Source organism: Calonectris borealis, chromosome 6 (genome assembly GCF_964195595.1).
Source record: "Calonectris borealis chromosome 6, bCalBor7.hap1.2, whole genome shotgun sequence".
NCBI classification, from domain to species: domain Eukaryota; kingdom Metazoa; phylum Chordata; class Aves; order Procellariiformes; family Procellariidae; genus Calonectris; species Calonectris borealis.
In genome coordinates this window covers 8153822-8179241 of record NC_134317.1, presented here as the reverse complement: position 1 = coordinate 8179241, position 25420 = coordinate 8153822, and the positions used below count along the sequence as shown (strand labels likewise).

At 37.6% G+C, this 25420-nt stretch overlaps 1 protein-coding gene across 1 annotated transcript in view; it reads right to left on the bottom strand.

The window, feature by feature from the left end:
• Positions 1–25420, bottom strand: part of TMEM163 (transmembrane protein 163) — a 105515-nt gene that overhangs the window by 43123 nt on the left and 36972 nt on the right. The window lies entirely within an intron of this gene.

Genomic DNA, 25420 nt, shown 5'->3' with positions numbered 1-25420 from the left:
CTGCCTCTAAAAAATAAATGGGCTAACATCTAGAAAAAACTATCATTTTTATAATTTTACTCCATGCATCCTAATTCTATCACCTCACAGCTCCCAATTCTAGGAGGTACTGTGCAAGGAGAAATACCTTTCAGTAGCCCAGAGGAACACCAGGGAAGCAGCAGGCAGCAATGGAAGAGGCCATCACCTGGAGATGGGACTTCATCAAACCGCAGCTCTCACAGGCTAACGGCAACACTACGGCTATGTCAAGCTCTCAAGCATTGAGCAGCTCTAGCCTTCTTGCTGCGTTTTGTAGACTGGAATGAGAACAGGACTAACTGAACCTGTGCTCCCGGATTAAAGTGCACAGCACTTTAGTTCCAATATTAAGAGGGCTCAAAATAAAGCCTAACAGGATTAATTTTACTATTCTTTCATTAACAGCTGTCAGCTAACTTACTAAGAAAAATACGTTCTTGTAAAAATAAAAATACTTGAATAAAAAACACAGACTCATCAACGGCTTTGTCAATCTTAGGCTGACAAATGCAGTATCTCATTTTCAGTATTCCAGTGCTCATTAGAACAGCTTGGCAAAACAGAGCCGCTATGGTTTGACTGTTCTTTTCAGTAACATCAAGCCGCAGTTCTGTGGCACTTATCTGGAAAAACAGAAATTAAAATCTTGGAAAAAATAACCCTTTTCTTATTGATCTAAGATCTAGCTGTGGCCATAAGCATGCCAGATATCACAAATATTTGGACTTTATCATTACAGTTGGCCAAAACACAAAGAAAAGTCATCAAGCTCATTTCCAGATTCCCATTTTCTCAAAGTTGAAGAGTATTAAACCAGTTAGTATGGATTTACATGTCTTTCTCATTGTTAAATCATGATTTCCCACACTTCAACTCCTAGGTGAAAAAAAAGACTGTATTTCTTGGTCAGACTTGCCAGGCAGGAGCTACACTTGACAAGCTGACACTAGTTTGCAGTGATCCAGCTGCAAATTTGAACACTTCACTGCGTAATAATATATTACCTATCAAATTTTCATTGTATGCCTCCTTAGAGGCATACACTTTCAGAAACTGCAGAAGTTGCAAAAAAAAAAAAAAAAAAGGGGGCATTCACAGGTACACACAAGCTTGCAATGTTCCTGTTGTTACTGCTTTCATGTGATGCAGTTCAAAGCCACACTTTTACTCCTACTTCTATTTCTAGCCTGCTCCTGTAGTGGAATTAGCGCCTCAGCTTTTACTAAATTGCCAGCTTTTTTCCCAACTCGAATTCAGACTTAAAACAAATTAACACTATGGTTCCCTTAAAAATTTATATATAATTTCTAAGGGTGATGAAGTGCATACAGATAGCCACACCTTAAGAAGGCTTTAGGTGGCATATTTGGTGTATTTAAAGCATAAGGTCTTCAGCATGAGAACTGTCTTTATTTTTATGTATTCTACCACAGTGAATATCCACAGCACTAACACACTGTTTGGCCTGAGCTATCTAAAATGTAATTAAAAACAAGTATTAACTAACAATGTCACAAGTCTGCTTAAACAGTTTTGCTAGCTAGTGAATACAACTGGAGGAAAGACTTTCCAAGGACTGGTACCCTGCAATACCAACCTGTAGTGGTAAAAGGCCATAATAAAAGTAGTAATGACCATTTAAGCACTAGAAAGGTATATTTTTATATTATTTATTTACATATTGTTTTTCTAAGGGGAATAACAACCCGTTTGTCTTTCTTTCAGAGTCAAATAACAATGCTAAAGCACCTTCAGCCCTGACTTAAGCACATTAATACTTCTAGCTGACAAGTACAGTCATAAAGCTCACCAGTAAATCACCCCAGCTTCAATACCATGTTTTTCCATGAGTCTAGGCTCTATGGCAGAGAAAGCAACTGTAATATTGGCATACAGGGTATCAATCAATACAGGTTGCCACAGACTGACCACATCCTCTAAAGACAAGGACTGGCTCCCATTCTAGGCACTGAAGTTGAAAGGACTTTTAGGGAAGTACTTCTTAGCATCCGAACACTTCAGACCTCTGGGCAAAGGAATAACCAGTGGTCTCTATGCCTCCAGTATCACCGCCGTGCTCCAGGAGCAACGTACGGCACTGCAGGAAAGAGCTTTTGCTGAACCCTCACCTTCCTTCTTCTCGATACATATTTTCGATTATTTCTAGATAAGCCCCTGATGTTAAAAAACCCAGAGATTCCTAATCTCCGTATTGAATCGGTACAATGGTGGGAAACAAGCAATGAGGAAAGAACAGAGCAGGTAGCTTAAAAATCCTGTGGAGCCACTGCATACATTTAGCAGCTACGCTGCCATCACAGTGGGAGCCTGCTTTTAACTATTTTATTGGCTAAATTGGACAGCATTTTATTAGCTCTACAATAAAGCAGATAATCCTAATGCATTTTCCTGACATTTGTAAACGGAACTCACAAGCAGTCAGAAACTAAAAATAGAGCCAGCACAGTAAGCCACAAATCTACCACTGCCTCCACCTGCACAGCGACATCAATTTGTGAAGTCTGCCAACCCTCTGACCAATAGGTCAGATTTTGCTGTAATTCCTTCACCCCTTCCAAAGTGATTCCAAACAAAGAAAAATACCCCATTTCCCACAACAAAATAAGGGGTTTATTCATTTCAATGTGCCTCAGAAAAATCATATAACTAGGGCCCTAACCCTACAAAATCATTCCAATTTGACTCTTAAGCCATCTAGTCTCCCACCAGCCTTTGCCACATTTAATCCATCTAAAATGTGTTCATGGAGAGCCAGGACCCTGCAGTGACCCTGGGCCTCTCATTTCTTTCTCTGCACGGGGAGAGCGCCCTGGTACCTTTTTGCACAAATGTAGGAGGCAAAAAATAGGACAGGACATTAACTCTGCCTCCAGTTGTCCCAAACAGAAATCTTTGAGATGAGGCTGGCTACAAATGAGAGATGGTACATACAAACAGCCCCTCCATCTGTCATAAAAATCTCCTCTTTCCTACTCAAAGAGGGGAAAACTATTTTTAGGAAGCTCTTCTCGATGGGACAATCACTCCATCATGTTTGCTTTGAAATTAGTCTTTTTGAAAGACACGCGTGGATGTCAGCACATAAAATACCATGGCTTCAAAGTACGTGACCTGCACTTAGCCGAAATCAGGTAGGCAATTTGAACATCACTGTAAGTGGTTTGTTTCTATATATATTACCATGCATATCTTGCAGGTTGTACAGAGTCACAAGCAAGAGGAACTGGAAGTTATGCTTAATCAGAAGTGAAACTGAAATACAGTCTCTTTTTATTGCCCAGTGTTGGTAAAACACCAAAAACCAATGTTATGATAAATATTTCAAAATAAATCCATTCCTAGTAGAGAAAACCAAATGAGTAATACTTTCTAAAAATCCCTCAAAACAACTGAAATAAAAGAACAGACATGACTTTGATTCTGTTAATACTTGTAAAAAATGCTACTGACCAGGACCAACAGGTACACATACGTTTCCCCAGGCACCTTCTCCCCTCCCTGAAATTCTAGTAGAGCAAAATTTAAGGATTTTTATGCACATGCCCAAAATTTTTTGCAATCAGCACAGTAGCTACAAATGGCTGCTAAACATCAAATATCTCAGACACAAATCTGCCAGACATCTAATCTACATGGGCAGATCCAGTGCTATCCATCTGTGTCATGTTCCTACACCCATATTTCTATCCCGAAGTCATTGGCAAAACTGTATCAACCCTATCTATACAAAATCTTCAGCTCATTTTCCCAGTTTATAATTGCATCAACATGGTAAAGACCCTTATTTCTGGGCAATACTATTATACTGCTATGTACACATCTACCAAGTGGAAGCATAAGTTTAATGTATATTAAATCTGGATCTTGATCTCATTAGAATTTATGAAAAATTTCTGAAGTCCCTAAGAGGGTTCATTTTTCCACCTCCCTGAAAGATGTCAAAGTGACTCTGTGCAGAATGAACTGCAGCAGAGTACTAGGAGACTTCTGTCCTTGGGGAAGACTCAGCTGTGGGATGTAACTCAGTGAACGGGGCTCTAAAAGAGCCAGACATCATGTCCTCAGCTCTGCCACTGCCTGGGGCATGACCGTTAGGCCAAGAAACTACTCTTCTCAAGCTTTTTGTTTTTCCAATTTCTGAATTTGTTTTCTGTACAAATTCTACACACTTCAGAGCAGCAACTGTATCTTCCAGTCTGTCTCTACTACCCCTTGGACTACAGGCAGGGCTGGAACTTCTGGCTTCTAAATGTGTACAAAAGCAACAAAGCTAAGGAACCTAGGATTTACTACTCCCTTCCTTCAAAAAGAAAGTGCAATCCCACCAAAACTATTAGTCAGTTTTACCTTTTCCTTCTTTTTTTTAAAGGACTGAGATTCTTGACATAAATGAGTGACTCTATCTACTATTTAATAACAATTTACTTCTTCCATAACAAAAAAAAAAAAAAAACCTCAAGGTATCCTAAAAATCTTTGCAGATTCAGTCTGGTAACAAATTCTGCTATTGGTAGTGGTAAAGCTTTCTAGGAATATATTTCTTTCCTTGTCTATTACTCAGTTAATATTTTTATTTGTTAGTTTTTATCTATTGCAATAGTCAACTCTTTAGCAGCTGCAAACTTCCACAACTTCATTTACTTCAGTGATCTACAACAGTGTATATCAGCTGAAGGTTCTCCTCATTTCTTATTACAGAAACAGTAGAATTTCAGGGCTTTGTGCAAAAGATGTAACATCGAATGATGAAAAAATTATCCATGTGGAGAAAACAGTGAACCAGCTGTCTCTACAATACACAGTAGACACTCCCCAAGAGCATACCAGTAATATAAAAAAAACCAAGCAAACACTGAATGATAGAGACACACACACCAAGGGTAAATCTGTTCCCGATTTCAGAAAAAATAATGCCTGGGCTCTCTTTTAACAGCTGCTGAAATATCTTCTATACACAACAAGCCTTCACTGCCACCCTCCAGTGAGTATAACACTAAAAAATGGTCAGCCAAATATACCAAAGCAGTCAATTTTGTATGTCACTCTTTCCAGCATAGGTAGAGATGAACACGAGAAACCATTTGTTTAGGGAAAGCTTTTTGTAAAACCAGAAATCAGGCGACTCCAATAAGGCAGAGTTAACAGCAATTTCCAGGGTTGCTCAAAAGTCCACGCAGGGGTAATATTACAGTATGTGCAATATTGTGCAGAGCAGTGCACTGCAGAGCTGGTTCTGGGAGAAAGCAGGACCCCTCCTGTCCAGCATCCCACTGCTTCACACACTCCTGTGCTTCCTTTCTCGGGTGCCAACCTTCTGTTTTCAAACAAGATCATCTCAAAAAAAGAACGCAAATAAATCAGAGAAAAGGAAGAGTAGTATTTTTGTTTAGTTTTGACTTTCCAGGGGGCAGGAACTAAAAGATGGCCCATATGTTGTAGCTCCAGTTGAGCTTTATCAGGATCCTAAATGCATACGTTTGCATTTAAAAATAGGAATAATAAAACTTGAAGGTCTATAAGAAACATACTAGTTTTCCTTCCAGGCACATGGTGCAAACTCTCTGCAATTGAATATACAGGTGCATAGTTTAATGCTACATTTCAAATGGGGTCACTTGAATCACCCAAAATAACTCAGTGCAATGACATTAAAGCGCATTGCCTTTTAATGAAACTATGTATTATTGATGCCCCAACTCCAAATATAACAACTGAAATGGTCTAGAATATTGCAAATGCCCATAACTGCACATTTACCAGGGAAGCTTTTGCAGCTTATACCTACAATCCACAGGCTTTATAATTCCGAGCCTGAAACTAGCTTCCAAAATCAAAGGAAGCATTTTGTCCCTGGGCAGGGAGAAGAAACAAGTGGTACCTTGGCTAAAAAAGCCACAACCAACCAGAAATGTTGAGACACGTCAGACACACTCAACAGCCATTTCTAAAGCCCTGTGGCCAAGATTTGTAGCTTCGCTGTATCCGAATGAAGGTTATTCCAGATCTAATGACCTAGGACATTCTCGAAAGGCAACATTTCTCCCAACTTTTGTGTTTTACTGACTGGAGGCAAAGCTAGCAGAGAAGTATTCAGGTCCTACACAACATAAAGAATTTATTCTTGGGAGTTTGGCCAGCTGCTTTAAAGCAGGTTTTACCTAAGTTAACAGGATAAGCCAGAAGACTGAGGTGAAGGTTTGTAAATGCTTATCTGACTTAAAGGGGTTTCTGGAAGTTTCACAGAGATCCAGCGAACTCGTATTTTATACATGTATCCCCAAACCTGTAACAGCTTGGACATAGGCTAAACGTTTTTAACAGTCAGAAGGTTTTGAATTGCTAATAAAAAAGAGCTGAAACGCTGCCACTATTCTCAGGTTCTGGTAAGTTCCTGTCCTGTGGTCACATTAGAAAGATGGAGACATCCTTTCAAAAAGATAATTAAAGAATGATGTCGTATGCAAGCTACAGCTCAGATGTATTAACATAAAATTTACATGCAAGGATTCAGGCTAACTGCAGCACAACCAACAATAAATATATGAATATTGTTGGTTGTGCTATGTATTGTGCTATGTATTGGTGTCTAGATGAAAAAATTATTGTTAATTAGCTTTTATTTAGAACATAAGCACACCTAAAAGAACATAACCAGTGAGAACTGCATCCCCCCCCACTCTGGTTATTTGTCTCCGTTACTGTAAAGAAGCCTAGTGGTTTAATTTGAAGTTAGCCAAATTTATACTAAATGAAATATATCAGAAAACTCCAAATGCCAAACCTCCAGATTCAGCATCTTTTTTTTTTTTTTTCTCCTCCGTATTTTTATGCTACTATTTCAAACTTGACTTGATTGTGAATTGTATTTTCAACAATTGTGGTACATCAGGCATCAAGAGTGTGAAAAAAAATCATCAATGCTGCTGTTAAAAAAACAAGCGAGTCCAGTTTGAAAGTACTTCTAAGAAATGTAAATAATTGTCCATCATCGTAAAACCTAATTCTCAGCATGCTACAAAGATTCAAACCACAGGCCTTATGGTGCATACAAACAGTATTTCATTGGTTGATATTTCAGGTTCAAAATCCTCACACCAGCAGGCAACCATAACACAGCTTTAAATACCTGGAATCACACCACAGTATAACCTTTGCTCCATATAAATTGGCTGACTGAAGTGTAACGAGGATTTAGATCAAGAGAGGATTTAGTTAGTTTTGCCACATATCATATCTCTTTCTAGAAGTATTCCAACTATCCCGTACCTTAACTACAGTTCTTAAATAAGATAAGGAAAAAAATATATCTGTGGTTTAAGTCTACTCAGGTTGGATTCTTCCTGGTATTCTTTAAACTTCGCGAAAAGAAACACATTTTAGCCATGATAAGCATTTAAAACCAGTCCACGAAAGCACTGCCTAAATTTTCACTTTTCCACATTCACTGTGACAACCCTTTCTTAGCATTTGCTATTCACAATACAACACAGGTGAATCTTCTAGTTATTAAAAAATAATAATAATATTTTCACTGGAGTTGCACGCGAACTTCAATATACAAATTTTTGATCAAAGATCTTTTTTTCCTAGAATTTCTCTAAAATTTTAAGCAGCTCAATGGATGCAGCAATGAATTGCAAAATTTTGTATTTACCATAGAAAGTTTTCGAAATAAATTAGAATCTTTTTTTTTTTTATTTGATGGATTTTAACTTTTTCATTCAGCATGTGTGTGGAGAGTGTTACATTTCTGAGGTCATTACAGACATATAATTATATTTACAATTACCTCAAAAAATAAATCAAACCAAACAATTACAGTAGTCTCCCTATTTCACAGATAAGGAAACAGAACTGGATCAGGGATCTTAGGAGATATTTGAAGATCAGGGATGCAGAATAAGTTTAATAGCCAGAACAACTGGACTCTGAAGACAGAATATAATTGTTTGAAAAGGCAGGTAGGTCCAGGTGGTTGGCACAGTCTCACACATCATACTGTCTTACTAAGTAACTTTTGACAAAACCCTTAAACATTCCCTTTTTTAGAGTTCTTATCTATAAAAAGGATGTTATACACAGGAAAAATCATTTCACCATATGGAAGCATATTTACGCCTAGTGGATGAGGGAAAGGCAGTGGATGTGGTCTACCTGGACTTCAGTAAAGCCTTTGACACTGTCTCCCACAGCATTCTCCTAGAGAAGCTGGCGGCTCACGGCCTAGACAGGTGCACTCTTCGCTGGGTAAAAAACTGGCTGGACGGCCGAGCCCAGAGAGTTGTGGTCAACGGAGTTAAATCCAGTTGGCGGCCGGTCACGAGCGGTGTTCCCCAGGGCTCAGTACTGGGGCCGGTCCTGTTCAATATCTTTATCAATGATCTGGACGAGGGGATCGAGTGCTCCCTCAGTAAGTTTGCAGAGGACACCAAGTTGGGCGGGAGTGTTGATCTGCTCGAGGGTAGGAAGGCTCTGCAGAGGGACCTGGACAGGCTGGATCGATGGGCCGAGGCCAACTGTATGAGGTTCAACAAGGCCAAGTGCCGGGTCCTGCACTTCGGCCACAACAACCCCAGGCAACGCTACAGGCTTGGGGAAGAGTGGCTGGAAAGCTGCCCAGAGGAAAAGGACCTGGGGGTGCTGGTTGACAGCCGGCTGAACATGAGCCAGCAGTGTGCCCAGGTGGCCAAGAAGGCCAATGGCATCCTGGCCTGTATCAGAAATAGTGTGGCCAGCAGGAGCAGGGAGGTGATCGTGCCCCTATACTCAGCACTGGTGTGGCCGCACCTCGAATACTGTGTTCAGTTTTGGGCCCCTCACTACAAGAAGGACATGGAGGTGCTGGAGCGTGTCCAGAGAAGGGCAACGAAGCTGGTGAAGGGTCTGGAGCACAAGTCTTATGAGGAGCGGCTGAGGGAACTGGGGTTGTTTAGCCTGGAGAGGAGAAGGCTCAGTGCAGACCTTATCATGCTCTACAGCTACCTGGAAGGAGGTTGTAGTGAGGTGGGTGTTGGTCTCTTCTCTCAAATAACTAGTGATAGGACAAGAGGAAATGGCCCTAAGTTGCGCCAAGGGAGTTTAGACTGGATATTAGGAAAAATTTCTTCACTGAAAGGGCTGTCAAGCACTGGAATAGGCTGCCCAGGGAAGTGGTGGAGTCACCATCCCCGGAAGTATTTAAAAGACGTGTTGATGTGGCGCTTAGGGACATGGTTTAGTGGGCATGGTGGTGTTGGGTTGATGGTTAGACTTGATGATCTTTGAGGTCTTCTCCAACCTTAATGATTCTATGATCTAGTAATTCTGCAAAAAGTGACCCCAGGTACCCTGAATACCTTACCTATTTGAATAAACTGTTTAGTATTATGATCTGCCTTTCATGATATTTCACATTCTCAAAGCACTGCCTTAACTTTTAGAAATGCAAACGTTAACTACGGAAAATGGTAACCCAACTAGAAATGATTTGCATGATCTTTATGGCATTCCCACAGCTTAACAGTTGTAACATACTCTATTTTTATACTAGATGTATTTCAACAGACTTCTGAAAATCAAAGCAGACTTCCTTTTACACAGAAATACAGCAGTACTTCAGAAGTGCATCAAGTGCTGAAAAAACATTCATATTGAAAATAATTTTGTATTGCCATTTAACTTGCATTAGTATAATGTAATAATGATTTATTGAAACTGATGTGACTAGTGCACCCCCATCCATGGGTTATTACAAGCTCATTTTTGTCCTGCTGAAACCTCTAGAACACAAATGCAGTGAGACCCCTGAATGCAAAGGTGACTATTTCAATCATCCTTCATGTTAGATACCTTTGAAAGGTTCTGAATTTGGAACACAGAAAAATGAGTCCACACAATTGTCAGTTGGGCACCCAATAATGAAGACACCCAAAATAATTATGAGAAAATGCTATTAAAAACTACATTCAAGCTCAGGTAAATGAGAACGTATAGACAGGCTGATACTGTTTTTTTTAAAAACAATTTCTAGCGTAACAATTTATCTGTGTTCTATTTTTTTGCAAAAATCACACAAATGCAACAGGAAATCTGTCAGAAGGAATGAAGGTAAAATAAGATATTTACTTGTCACTTCCCTTGGTATTTTTGTCTAGTTCCTCCCTCAGCTAACAGGTGGTTAAGTCCTGCAATTCTGTTCTTGAGGAGGCTAAACAGAATTAGAATAAATTCTCTGCACATCCACATTTGTGATTTAGAAATCTAAGACCCTGGCTGGAGCCCATGTGTGACTGACCCTGGTTCAACAGATCCTGGGACAAGGAATGGCCACTCTAACCTGGAAGCCGGAGGTCACAGAGCATGATCCGATGCAGATCTGCCCACACAGCAGGCTGCTTCTCTGGAACCAACTGTTCTTCTCTATACATGGATCGGTGCCTTCCCCAGCACTTCCTACACTAGCCAATGACTAACAGCACAACTGAGTCCCTCTATCATCAGTGGGAATAACACAAGAGAGGACCTTAATAATGCAAAGATTGACAGGTTTTCCTTATCATAATAAATAAAATTTTAAAAAGACAGAAAGAAGGCTTATATTCATTTCTCTATGCATGGCTTTCCTGAACATGCAAAGAATGGAACGTGGTATGTGAAGACAAGACCAAAACAAATTCACACTCATTACATTCAGTCTCATATTAAATGTTTGTCCTCTGAGCATTTTAATGACCTTAGAAATATGAAAACCAGGGAAGATTTGAACTGAAAAGCTTTGGTTGTTGAAAAATAATTAGTCATCTTCACAGTCTTTTTCCTCATCCCTATCAATTTCAGAGACAAGACACATATCACGGTACCCCCCATTTTAATTAGATGGCTAGTCACCTGCTCCAGAACCAAAACAAGCTGCCAAATACAATTAAGCAGGCTGCCAGAATATAGCACAATATTACAGAGATTTTCTTTTTACAAAGTGAGATTAAGAATGCAAACCATCCCAGACACCTCAGTGAATTAGTGGAGAAACTTTAAAACCTGGCTTTACATACACATTTAAAAAATTCCATTTAAAAGAATTCCAATTTAAAGTTGCTTTTTGGTGTAAAAATTTTTAGATACCTCAGCTGACTGCGGGAAAGGACGTCTGATCAGACTTCTCCAGCTATAGACACGCAGCCCGTTTTGGTACGTAGGAGCCTGAAGGCCTGTTCTCAGAGGTGAAGATGTTAGGCACAGAGCACATCATGCTAACAACACCTCTCTGTACTACTAGAGAGGAAATAAGCTACTCCATACCCCATGAAATCCTTCCACTTAATCTTTAATTTTAACAAGTGAAGAGTTCAATTCCTGCCATTTAACATCTTAAACTTGTAAAACTTTCACAGGGGCATTCCCACACTCTAAGAATCTGCAGTTTAAAAAATGCAAAATCACTTGCAGTCCCGTTACTGGTCTGTATTTTCAAGAACTGGCATATTTGACAAAGCACTAAAATTCAAACATGGAAGAGTTATATTGGAATAAAGTAATATTTATTTTGGAACGGAGCGTAAATTGGGAAAACTGTCACAATTTTACACAATAAATTTTACTAGTCAATTTTGCTAATAAGCCTAAAAAATGCCCAAACAACTATGGTAGTTCTGAATCAGCAAATATTTTCACAACTTAATTTTATTTCAGTACTGTCCTATCAATATTTATTTACATTTACTGTATTTTCAGATAGTTTGTGGCAGTTTATCACCTAGATTCTTACACTATAAACTGATTTCTATGGTCAGATAATTGGAAAGCAAGAGACAACTGAAAATGTTACCTTGTTTACTCAGTTAGACCAACTGGCAGATTTTATCATCTGTTTCAGTATATTGCATCATGGGTTCTGATCAAAGTGACATTTAACTTACATTCCTATCTTATTATTTTATTTGCACAAAGTAGTTAAATGGTCCAGCTAACTGCAAGTAAGATGTATTCATAAAGAAGGGAGGAAACTGCAAGTTTATATATTGCTATTCACTGTGTGTAAGCGACTTCCACCCAAGTCAACAGGGCTCTGGGGGACAAAAGAAGTTTGCTCACAAAATAAATGATTAAACTAGGATCTAATATGTATAAAGCCATTTATTTGAGTTCTCTAAGCACAGAGGAAATGACATTTGCTGATTGCTTCTCAATGAAGGCCATTTTGCAAGCCCAAAAGAGAAGGTAGGAAGCCATACAAGTATAAATCTTTAAGATTGGCTCTCCCTACAGCTCTTATTCTACAAAAGCTCTCCACTCTTAGTGTGGATATTAGCATTGTCTTCAATGGAAGGCATGTTGGTTCATTCTTGTATATAATTTTACTCTTTTCAATTCCCAAATACACTTATAAAGTGTGCAAGTCCAGAAGATTCTTTCTTTGCTGGACCTTCTTTGTCCATGCTTTTTTAACTAAAAGATATTTTGCTTGTTTTCTTAGCAGGATTTCAACTCAACAACTAAAAGATAGCAGACTCTTGCTTTACTTCTCATATGGCTGCTGGAATGTAAAGAAATCGTAACGTTTGAACTGGATTATTAATGCTCCTTTAATACAGATCACCAAGCAATGAAAATTCACCCTTCTTACACAAATTTAATTAAACATCCAAGTTCTGAACACAGACAATTATGCTAAATAAATCAAAAGTCAGGAAGAAAAAAAAAAAAGGGAAATCCTCTGTGTTATCTTTTTTATCTTTCTAGGTCGAAATATAAACAAGCCTTCTGGGAGAGAAGCAACTGTCTGATGTCTCTCTGTTGAATTTAACTGTAGGAAGGAATTGCAAGCCCATCAGACAAATCTCTTCCTCAGACAACGTGCTAATCTTAACAATCTATTGCTAAGGGCCGCAATAAAGGCGGCTGTCATCAATCCTAGTTCAGTGTTGTAATACTGAGATGCTCTGGTAGCAAGGATGACACAGACACACTGTACACACAAAATAGAACTGCAAGTCAGGTTTAGTATAAAACTCAAGACCAAACACGATATATCAAGGTAGCTATGGGCTCTAAATCATTAGCAGCCTCTAAACCACTCATTCGCGACACATTAAGTAAAAATTACAATGAAATGTGAATCTTAATAACAAATTTCCTTTGTTCGGTCATTTTTAATTAAGCTTTGGTAGTAGCTTTTTAATGCAATAATTCTAAATAAACCTTCTTGGAAACATGTAATGCTGATTTTCTAACAAAAACATTTTAGAACTGTTACATTTTCTTCCAGTTGCACAGTCTTGACAGCAGGTAGCAGTAGGAAATCCTACTCAGCAATTCACAACACCAGGAAGATTGTAACAGCTTCCCCAAAGGATGCAGAGTTCTAAAACTAAAAGAAAAAACAGCAAATGATTGACATACAACACTACTTTGCATCTGTCCAATTTTAGAGTAATTGGCTTGACACGTCTACTGCTAATTCTGAGCAAAGTAACAGAAAACTTCCAATCCCGTCTCTTAGCTTAATTTATTTGGACAAAAAATAGTCCAGGTAACATCAGAAAAAATGTGATGATAAGACAGGAGGATATTACAAAGTTGTAATTGCTATTTACAACATGTAATCATGTCAATAAAACTCAAACTACATCGATTATTTTTTTGTGTTCTGTGCACAACTACTCTAAGGAGCAAGCTCTTGAAAAGTGTTAGAAACATATGCCCAGGATAAAACCCCTTATGTCAAGCAGCATACACCTGTTGCAGCATACATGCACAGCCTTTATCATACCAGAGCAGCCCTCCCATCTCTCTCTCCATTGCACCTCTCTCCCCTGTCTCTCTCCATTGCCTCTCTGATATCTTCCTTCCAGCAACGATCACATGTCTGCTCACAATTCCCTTCACCTGTTTCTGCTCTTGAATCAGCTGGTACTTATTAGGCCACCTCTTAATTCTTCTCCACATCTCCCCCTTTTTTGTTTATGGTTTTATAGCATTGCCAAAGTCCTATCCAAAACTCCCGATTCCAGAATTCTTCTCCACATCACCCCCTTTTTTGTTCTCAATTGCCAAATTGTCCATTATGTTCACTAGAACAAGTTCATATTCAAATGAAACCTGTGACCCATATTCTTTTATTGATTTGCGTACCTCCTTAATCACCTCATATGGTAGACAAACTTAACACTTCTAATTCTTTTTCCTATTCTCCATAACCCATATTCTTTTATTGATTTGCGTACCTCCTTAATCTAATTCCTTTGCCTATTCTCCACAACCCATATTCTTTTATTGATTTGCATACCTCCTTACGCAAACTTAACATTTCTAATTCTTTTTCCTATTAACATTTCTAACTCTTTTTCCTATTCTCCATCACACAGTTCACTTTCCTCTAGAACATCACTGATATGTGTGTGTGTGGGTACGAATCCCCGCAGCAGATCTTCTTGGGGGGGAGGGTGGGAACAAATGGTGCTTTAGCCTCTATCGCTGCAAAACTTCATCCGCCATTGGCGCAAGTTCAAATAAATCTTTCTTATCTTTTGATTTTCCCTCCAAAATTGCTGAATCAGTCACGTTTTGCAACACCTGCTCTGCAGGATGCAACTTCTGCAGAGCTGCATACACACGATATTCCTTCTAGAACTTCTAATTGCAAAGTTTTCCTCATCTGCAGTTCTTCTACTGAGATGCCGACTGCCCCATGACCAATGTATAAAGTTCATATAACTTCCCCGCGGCTGCTCACCTCTGTATTCGTTTCCTTTCAACGGCTTTTTTCTTTTATCCCGTTTCCTTTCAACGGCTTTTTTTTCTGTTTCCTTTCAACAGTTTCTATCCCGTTTCCTTTCAACAGTTTCTATCCCGTTTCCTTTCAACGGCTTTTTTCCTGTTTCTTTTCAACAGCTTTTGCAGTTCAGCGGGGCTCACCACCAGATATTTCTATTTCCTTTCTCCAAGACCTTCTTTCTTCAGGTTTATCTTCTTTCAGTCCTTGTTCGGGCACCAATTGTTGCAGCATACATGGACAGCCTTTATCATACCAGAGCAGCCCTCCCATCTCTCTCTCCATTGCACCTCTCTCCCCTGTCTCTCTCTGTTGCCTCTCTGATATCTTCCTTCCGGCAACGATCACATGTCTGCTCACAATTCCCTTCACCTGTTTCTGCTCTTGAATCAGCTGGTACTCATTAGGCCACCTCTTAATTCTTCTCCACATACACCTCTTCTTTTAACATAGAAAGGGCTTTTACTGTTGCTCTTTTGGGTTTTTTTTTCTGTTATTCAGGCTTATTATTAGCAAGAAACAGCATCAAAACTAAGAAGGAAATTTCTACATTTCAGTATACAAGGAGTGTTTAAAGCAGAGCTGACATGTACCTGACTTGCAATCAAAATTTTCAGTGGAAGACCTTAAGCACCAACAATCCATGGAGTCATCTAAACTATCCTGACTTAATTTTTCTAAAATGATAAGTATAGCCTCTGAAAATCCAGTCTCAAGTTTTCTGCCAGTAGCACTTCTGAAAATGGAGCTAATTTTAAAAGGGTTAATGTGTCTTCTACAATCACGACACCAACAGTTATAAAATTTTTTGTTAGCAATGATGTATTTTTAAAAACATTGCTTCAGATTATTGAAAGTGAAAAAACACACACACATTTTTATCATTCTTAGATCCTCATCTGCTCTGCTTTTAGAGATCAGCCAGTATCTAGTCATTCTCTGGCTCCATGCATAAAGTAATGATGCTTTTTTTTTTTTTCATTTGTAAATCATGTTGAGAATACTTGCTTATTTATAAAAGGAGAAACTTAGAATTACTAATACCAGAATGCTGGGCTTGTATTTAAAAAATCCAGTGGTCTGAATTTGTAATCACCAATCCTGATCCTTGAGTCTGAGATTAACTTACTAGAACTGGTAGTTTTGCGATGGCTGAGAATTGTAACATTACTGTAGAATTTCCTATTGGCCAAAGATGTCTTGCTCGCTATTCTCACTGTGCCAGACTTACTGCTTCCTTCTTGGTGATGAAAGGCTTTGAACTTTCTTGGCCTGACACAACAATACGGCTTCAGCCCAATTCCCTCAATGACGCAAACACCACTGCCCCTAGTGATTTCAGCTGCCTGATGAAGAAAAGATGTTCCTTTTGCAAAGCCTTCCAAGCCAAAATAGATATTTCGTATTTAATTATAGCTCTAATTATGTTAACTTATTCACTACTTTTGATGACCTTTCAGCCTCCCTCGCAGGTAAGATACCCTTTTAAGTTTCCAAGTTATTGTATTGTTTTCCCTGCACTGCTCTTACTCATCTTTTCTTTCCAGCTGCCTAGTGGTCAGAGCCACACTACAATGTTCAGTATGCTTCGCAGAAAACAAAAAAGAAATTGCAGCAAGTTCATTGAGCCACTTTAAGAGAAAATCAAGAATAAAATCAGCAGTGTAAAACTAATGTAAATGATCTGAAGTTAATGTATACAAGCATAGAATTTAGATATCTTTGTAGCTGTGTTATAGAAGAGTCTAAGAAATACTTTCCCTCTACCCCCAGACAGGTCAACTCTCAAGTCAGAAGATATTATTGCAACATTCAAACAAGTAGACTATATTACTACCTTAAATAATATCATATGAGAAGAGTCGCTTACTTTTGGAAAGTGGAAAGAGCAAGCTACTTTTTATTGACTGTGCAAAGAAAATTACTGTCAGTTCTGGAGTACTATAAATTCACCTCACAGTATACTTCATGGTAACTTGATTGCATACATAGGAGATAAGAGTCTAGAGTCTCAGACTGTGTAAATTTACATCATGTTCTTCAGATATGCTTATTTGTACTACTTGATTATCTAGCCTTCATATAATTGACTGTGTTTGCAATACTCAGCCTAAATTTACAAATTTCCCATTTTGAATAGAGTGTGGTAAAGAAGTTTAAAAATTTCCAGGGAAATTATTGACATAACTTGATCAATGATACTGCTGGATAAAAGAATATTTACAATTGAAAACATTATTTTGCAAATATATTTTTGAAATGCTGGGAAGACAATATCCTTTCTTCAAATGAGAATTTGTAACACCTTCTCAAATATCTTAGTAGTGTAACTTCCTTTTGCACACTGTCTTTTAAAAAATAGCCTGCCATACACTTCTACTTTCTACTAAAGAATAAAATAAAGGCAATTGAAAGGAACAGCCAGGAAGAAAAGATTAATTCAGAGCTAGAGCTGAGGCTCCTCTGGGGTAGGATGTAGGAGTGACACAGCTGCTTCAGATGGAAACCATGAGATTAGCCACAGTACACACACAGAGTCTTGAAAGGGTTTTAGAACAATTCTGAAATTTCTTCTGCAGCAAGGAGCGTATCTTTGTACATGAAAGGAGGTGATCATTCTGTATGTATCAAGTATAGACAGTTAGCCCTAAGAATATTTGTAAAATGGATTTGCAACAAGTTAAGGTAAATAAAATCTCCTCTGTGCCAGAAAGCCCTTATGATACAGAAGCCAATCTTTATGCTATACATATATTTTATAGGCTCATATTTTCAAAGAAAATCATTATTTATTTCTGGCCTCCTTAGCATCTTTTACAAATACATGACGGAAAAAGAAGAGTCATGGCTCCGGATCAGTCACCAGGTGGACTACAAAAGCCCACTTTCTTTGCTGGGGCACTTAGCACTACACTGTACATTGAGTTATCAGCCAAAAGACTGTACAAAAGATCTAAGAGGGATCTTGGGGTACAACTCTCTCAGCCATGTTACCCAAAGGTCTGGCATACGAATTACCTCTTGGAATGATGCTACATTTCCTACAGACCTTCCAAACTGATGTAATCAAAACCCTGCAAGTGATCTCAGTTGCACCAGGGAAAATTTGGAGGGAGGAAAGGATCGAAAGCCTAAATCATAAATTCTAAAGACTCCATTTATTTGCTTTTTTTTGTTTGTTTTCTTCACATGCATGGTCTTCCCTGGAATATATAGCAAAAGCATCCGCTCTTTTGTATAAAAGACCTGTTTCAAATTTGCTTTCGTCATAAACCGTAACAGAAACAAAATGACAGACTGCTACCTGGACTACTATACAATAAAACCAATACTGATTCATAGTTGATTTTGCTATAGGAGATAAGCTTCAGTTTACATAGGTCAATATGTTTCAAACATTACAATCTGAATTATAAGCAAAATTGCTCACCAACACGGCTTTTAATATTCTTCTAATTTCCAGACTAGAAGAAATACCTGTGTTCACTTGTTCTTGTACTTTTCACTAATCTTGACCACTAGCTTAAATACCTCATCCTCCCCATGACTATGGCTTGCATCCACGCTGACCAAGCTTAGCTCCTCGATGGATGGCCCACTCACACATCCATGCTGATCAGGCTTAGCTCCTCGATGGATGGCCCACTCACACTGGCCTATATCTCATCTCACAACGATACAGCACCAACCCAAGATGGGGACCTCATAGGTTAATTCTGTATAGAGATCTGATAATGACTGACTCGCATGCATTTACAGAACATTTTCCTTCACATGAATTTAATTTAAAATATTTTCAAGATAAGAGTCTCAACAGATAATGACTTATTGGGGTATGAGGACTGGTAAACTAGGGTCCAAAATAAGCCACTTCCTTAATAACTTGGTAATTATTTCTGCCAAATTATTGCTTTTGTTGAAAATGAGGTGTTTTCTCAACAGCAGATACAATCAACGAGTAAAAGGTGCTCATCAGGAGTTAGTAAGTTAACATGATGGCAAGAACTTTAAATAAAATTGTGAATTATTTTTGTTGATGCTGTACATTACTCAATGGAAATTATTTTCTCAATTGTTTCTGCTGTTATGTCATGGAACAACATGGAACAGTGATATTTGATGCGTATCTTTGATATTATTTAATAAATTCTGGATTAAAAGTTTGCAGCTTTATACTGACGCAAGTTGAATCAATGAATTCTTAAGTTCTACTGTGAAAGAAATTGTAAAAACAGGTGTTGGCATTTGGGAACTGTAGTACTGAACACAGACCAGACGATTAATTTCACAACAGGTACCACAGAAAGCAGTCCTAAAGAGAAAAGTTCATTGAGACAACTAGAAGAATATATGCATGAAACAAATCAAAACAATTTTATAAATTGTTTAAAAATTAGATATTTAAAATTAATTCAAATTAGATATTTAAAATTAATTCAAATTGGCTGAACGTGCCAATCCAGTTTCCCTTTATAATTCAGCCTCCACCTATCTAAAATACACAGTTTTTATCATTTATTAATACAATTAGTTTGTCAGATTCGGACAAGAGTCTGAATTAGCATTCAGCAATCCACAGATTCCAATTTTTACGCCTTATGAAAAGGTTAAATATTTACTGTAACTTTGATTATTTGCAATTTTGGATCTGACATTAGTCACACTAGAATAGCTAGGCCTTTAACACTACGTGATGTTCAGATCAGCTCTCAGAAAAGCCATTCTACTGGTGCTAAATTTTTTAAAAATTTCTGTCTTGCAGCTGACCTGAGGTGGATGTACAGCACCTGTTTCCTCTCAGCACCACTTTCAATTTATACGGTTCCATATCAAAAAAATATGCTTTCTACTAAAAAAAATCACTGTAAAACCACAGATTTAAACAAAGAACCCCAAATACTTAATTACCTTTATATGACTGTTGAAAAGAAAAATCTTAATTCCTGTGTACAATGAGACAAGTTGTTTGGTTTGGTTTTGTTTTTTTTTTTAAATAAAATACTACCCCATCACATTTTCTAGGCCCTTTTCAAAGCAAACCCACTGCAATGACAAAGTCATTGCTAATCACGCAGAGTGATTAGCCTCCCTCTTCTATACTATAGTATTTACAAAACCTTGTTGACTTGCAATGAGTCATTACACTTCTATGTGGTTCCTGTAGCTTCAGAAAGATTAACATTGCATTGCCATTGGATAAACAAGGAGAGAAATTAAAAACAATCACAAAATGTGAATGTGGTTATACACCTGTTTGTTCTAGTTCATTTTAATATAGAATTTGCCATTAAAATCAGGTCTTATCCAGTGCCCAACAAAATCAATGGAATGACTTCAACTGATCTTAGCATACGTTGGACCAGATCTACAATTTGTTTAGAAATATTATTTTGTTGTTATTCATTTTCAATGTAAAAAGTATATACACCTACATAAGTGGATTTTTAACCTTTTCTAAAAATGCATTAAAACCTACTAAAGTGTATCAGTAGCCTAATTCACTCTTGAAGGTAGTTCACTACAAAGATCTTGAAAGAAACTGTCTTATTTTTGAAGCTAATCTACTCTAACAAAATGAAAGTACTTATGCTCTTTCAATGTTAGTTAAGCCCTATGTCTGAATATCGATGGTTCAGTACTTCTTCCACAACAACTTGAGAACATTTTCAATTCCTTATAAAATTAAGAAAAAATTCTGATCCTTAGGCAAAAAATGTCCAATTAAAGCACTTCAGTAAGGTACTGGTTCATCCTTAAACTTTGAAAGAAATACTTAAGAATCCACCTAAAAGTTTATTACAGCAAGGATAATGAAAATATCCTTTCTTAAAGAAACACTAATGCAGCTTGAAGAACAATATGTAACTACCTTTTATTTTACAGCCAGACAGAAATGTTGGCTGAATAAAAATATCGAGAAACAGAGTCAAAGAAAACCCTGTATAATGTTATTACACAGATCTGTACAGATTATTAAAAATGTTATAAGACAAAGAAATGTCTGCACAGCAAGTCCTGCAGAGAAGATGATCCGATTTCCTGAAGAATTTGGTGAGTTAATTATATACCTTTTATGTTACTTTAAAGATGCAGGTCTCTTCTCTTTATTATAGATTTTAATGTAATGTGTTCTTGTGACACATAACAACATTATTAGAACATGAAACTTAAACAAGCATGTATTCTCATTTTTCCTTTGCTTTCTGGAACTACTGCAGAACAAAGCTGCTCAAGTAATGAAAAACACAGTAAAAACAACTGGCCAAAACCCAATCCCTCCGCCCCTACATGTTACTAAGAATTTGAGACGCTGCAATGAAGAAAACAAAGCATAATTCACATCAAATCAAAACAAATGCAAACTAGTCATTTGAACACATCTTCCAAGTAAAGAAAAGGACAACTTTAGCACAGCAAAGCGAAACATGCTTCCATATATGTTTTCCATGTACATGTAGGCACAAATATGCACACATTGGGAGGAGGGAAAGTAAATCAAACGGAGCTGACAGATGTGGCAATGTACTACATTTGTAGAAACACAGAATGGTGCTAATACTGAGCTAGTCTGTGGGATAAGCTCGAAGAAGTAGAGTTGGCCTAAAACATCAAAGAGCAAGAAAGAATAGTCACACTTGTCAACACCCATCACAAGCAGATCCTTCCTCAGGTCCCAGCCTTGTGTCATCAGCAGAAAACACTTCAAATGGGGGAAAGCAAAGGGAATTGTACACAGGCTTAAACAAAGTCTTCAAACTCAACCACTGAAAGACAGCTAACTCCTTTTCCTATCTAATACAATATATGCTGCCAAAGCAAAACGAGAGAAGCAACATTCAGCTGGTTAGGTTGCAGGTTCAAAACAATAGACGAAGTGCTGGCTTCAGCTTGGGCAAGCCCAAGACTTCTGCTTCATCCATTTATGACGCATCTTCAGCTGTTGCCATGACAACAGTGGCATCTCCCCCTGCTGTGCTCTTAGTTTAAATATTGTATAAATGAACATAAATCTTTCATATATCTCATGCAGCTATTGTTTGTGAAATGGGGACAGTATTCCTCTTCTCAGTTTTATTAGAGGAAGAAATATTATACAAATCAGTCATATTGTTATTCACTGAACACTGAAAAATTTCAATAGCCCAACCCAGCATAACATTAATATTTTTTATGAAAAGCCGTATAGTAAAGCTCCCTGTACCTTGAGCGCAGGAAAGGACAGTTTCAACAAATTTTCTGTCCTGAAAAATTCAGGTGTGTTGGAAAACGAGACCTCCACGATAACTTACTTCCCATGTAGAAACTTATGCTAGCTCAAGTAAAGTAATTTTTTTAAAATGTTTCAATATTCTAAGTGAGTATTTTGCAGAGATTTCCAATTAATAGTTTTGATTTTTTTATTTTTAATTCCTTTTGGATATTATTCATAAACACTGAAGATTTTCTTAGGATAACAACACTCCCATCTGTCTCTAGCTGAGTTTCAAAGCACAAACGTGATGCTTTCTCTCAGGGCATTCTGCACTTGAGAATCAGTAAAAACCCTTACATAGATGGTACAGCTTCTATTATCACGTACATGTAAACCTGTAACAGTGATTCCATTATTTTCAACTCTACATTCATAAAAGTATTTGAGATAAACCTAAAAATAAACTAGATCTTCCTAATTTTCTATTTTAATAAAGAAATTTTAGAACAAATACACAAAGAGAAAAAAGAACAGTCAGGCCTTTAAAAAAAACAGTACTTTTCCACTGCAAAGGCCTATGAAGATGTTCACGTAGATATTATAATGTAAAACTGGCACCCAGTTCATATGCTGTTACCACTTTACATCACTGCTTTTGATACTGATTGGTTGTTTTAATAGGCTCGTCTTCTAGGGGGTGGACCTATGTCTCTGCAGACAGAGCTGATAATTTCCATCCACATTGGTACAAAACAAGGATGAGTTTACTTAGGACTAAATGTAGTTCATAGGACTGGGAGTGCACGTATTGCACCAGAAACTGTTAACATTAGAGACTGTGTGTTTCGACTACCCTAATAAATCCACATCCTTCAGTTCTTTTGCCCACAACAGAAATCAGCTTCCTGTGTGAGCTCTCTACCCTGTGCCCTTTTTTCCATATAGAGAATACGGAGCTTCTACTCCATATGTTTCATAACATATATGTAGATTTTCTATTACTTATATACAGATATTCCAGAATAAGATGACACCGGGGAGCAGAGTATTTTTGTTTGCAAATACACAGCAATGCTGTAATGACCTATAAGGAAATAAGATCAGACTCATCTTTAATCACTCCCTGTATTTTCTTTATAGATAAGCAGATACATAGATAGATATTTCATCTTCTCATTTTTCTTTTAGGCTCACTTTTCATGGCTGCTGTAGCATTTAAATAGAGTTAATCAGTTCCCTCCAGAGCAAAGGCAAGTACTATAAACAGAGCTGCATGGCTCAAGGGATGTTCAGCAAATGTGTTCAATCAACACTTGCTCCTTCTGGAATAAAGAGGATGTGCCTCTGCATCCGATTTAGCCCTTGTCTACTATTTGAATAGTATGGCAGTCTCTGTCTATGCCATAATATGATTTGGACTGAGGGGAAAAGGGCACAGGGTTATTCTAAAACTGTATTGCAACACCCAATTTTCATCTAATGAAGATTACCTAATTTACATCTGAAAACTTGTACCTACTGCAAATGTGCAAGTTACAAAAGAAGGCGTGTGCAGGGCCGGAGCTGCTGGTGGGAAGGCAGATTTAAATTTACTCTGCTAGGACTCTTAGTCTATATGAGCATGTTGCTTATTACCACTGGAATAAATATTTTATTAAGCAAATGAATAAAATCTTGAATCACAATATTATCCTTTTTTCTGATTAAGTTAATTATAATGGAAAATAGCAAGCTTACGAGCATAGCATTTGCTGCCACATGCATGGCAGGTGTGCTGCTTTAAAAGGTGATAGCGATACATAAGCTATTTAGTCATAATATACATTAAAGAAAGGATCCTTATGAATGTCATCAATAAATAAGTATCAAATAGTTGTCCTGATTCTGTAAATCCCCACAGAAATTGGCAATTTCAGCCATGTTTAATATCTCATTTAAACTGGTAAGATTACCCAAATTCTCATAAGTAACTCTCTGTCTCTCATTATTTTAGTAGATTATAGGTTAATTATGAAAAGATTTGGAGCCTTCCTGACCTATCACTTTACATCCCTAAAATCCATTAAGGAAAGATAACACAGGGCCATTGTTGCACACAGACACATAGGTTCCTTTCATCTCTACAGCCAAGTAGTATGACTCCAATTTCCCATTAATTAGATAATCTTTCAGAGGATTATTTGCAATTATCCTCAGTAGGATTTCAGCATATGAAAAAATACACAGGAAAAAAAAAACACAAAGAGACTTCTCTAAGAAACCTGGCATGCTTTATGGAGCGCAGTATGGGAACACCCCACAGATGCTTGGGGATCCTTCAACCATGACATTCCAAGTATAACCACCTAGTTGTGTTAACTGCTCCTGGGCAACAGGGTATCCAGGGTCTATTATACTTCAAAATCATCCAACACCAGGCAGGACTTGAAAATAAAATTATTTTACTAAAAAGCATGTTTAAGCAACTACTTGACAGATTTGGAAACAAGCACAAAAAATAAGTGTGATAATTAATACTTATGTGTCATTTATTAGTGATGGGAATTTCCTTCTTTTTCATTCTGCTAGCAGAGCTGAAGACAGACACAGGAGGGATTTTTGCACTTGTAATGATCAAGGACCAATTCTTAGAAGAAGCAAGTTTTCCAAGCAGTCTCTTCCCAAACTTGGCTGGGAATCTTCCCTTGTAAACCTCCCTGCTAAGAACTCCTTAATTCCTCAGTTTTTCCTGTAATGTTTAATTCTGACAGCAAATTCAATAAAGAAATATTTGCAACTTCCTTACTAATGAAATACTATTTGTGGCAGTCTTACTTTTAGCTATACAATGGTGCTTTTGAAACATGCAGCCCTTCCTGCCAGACCTAAAAAGTATTAGCATGTGGTTTATTAATAATATATTCATATGATGCAAACATGGTTCATTCTGCCAGAACAACTTAAGTCTTGGTACATAATATGTATTTTGAGAATCACTTCTCACACAACAATGTTAGTGATACTAAGAATTGCACCTTACTATTTGCTTATGATCAAAACTCAAATTTGAGGATTCTGATATATTTGGGCAAGGTTACAACATTATCACAATTTCCAGGATCTGGAGGGCATGAGCTTCTATATACTCTTAATGCCTATATGTTTTTTGCAATACCACATAAATAAAGGTATTAAGATGACTCAATATACTGGTCAAATGGGCTAAACAAGAAATGTTGAACTGCTGCTTCCATTAGAGCTGAACACGTGGCAATAAACAAGCACTCTCAGACAGTATGTGCTTGAAGAAACCTTCCTTTTTCAGCCTTGCAATTGTAACTACCCGTGCTTTACAGACTTTCTTTCACAGTCCTTCACTTTCCTTCACAAAGTTAAACGACAGTTGCCTGATACTCATGTGACCAGCTGACATAAAAACTGTCTAGTTCCGGGTTTTG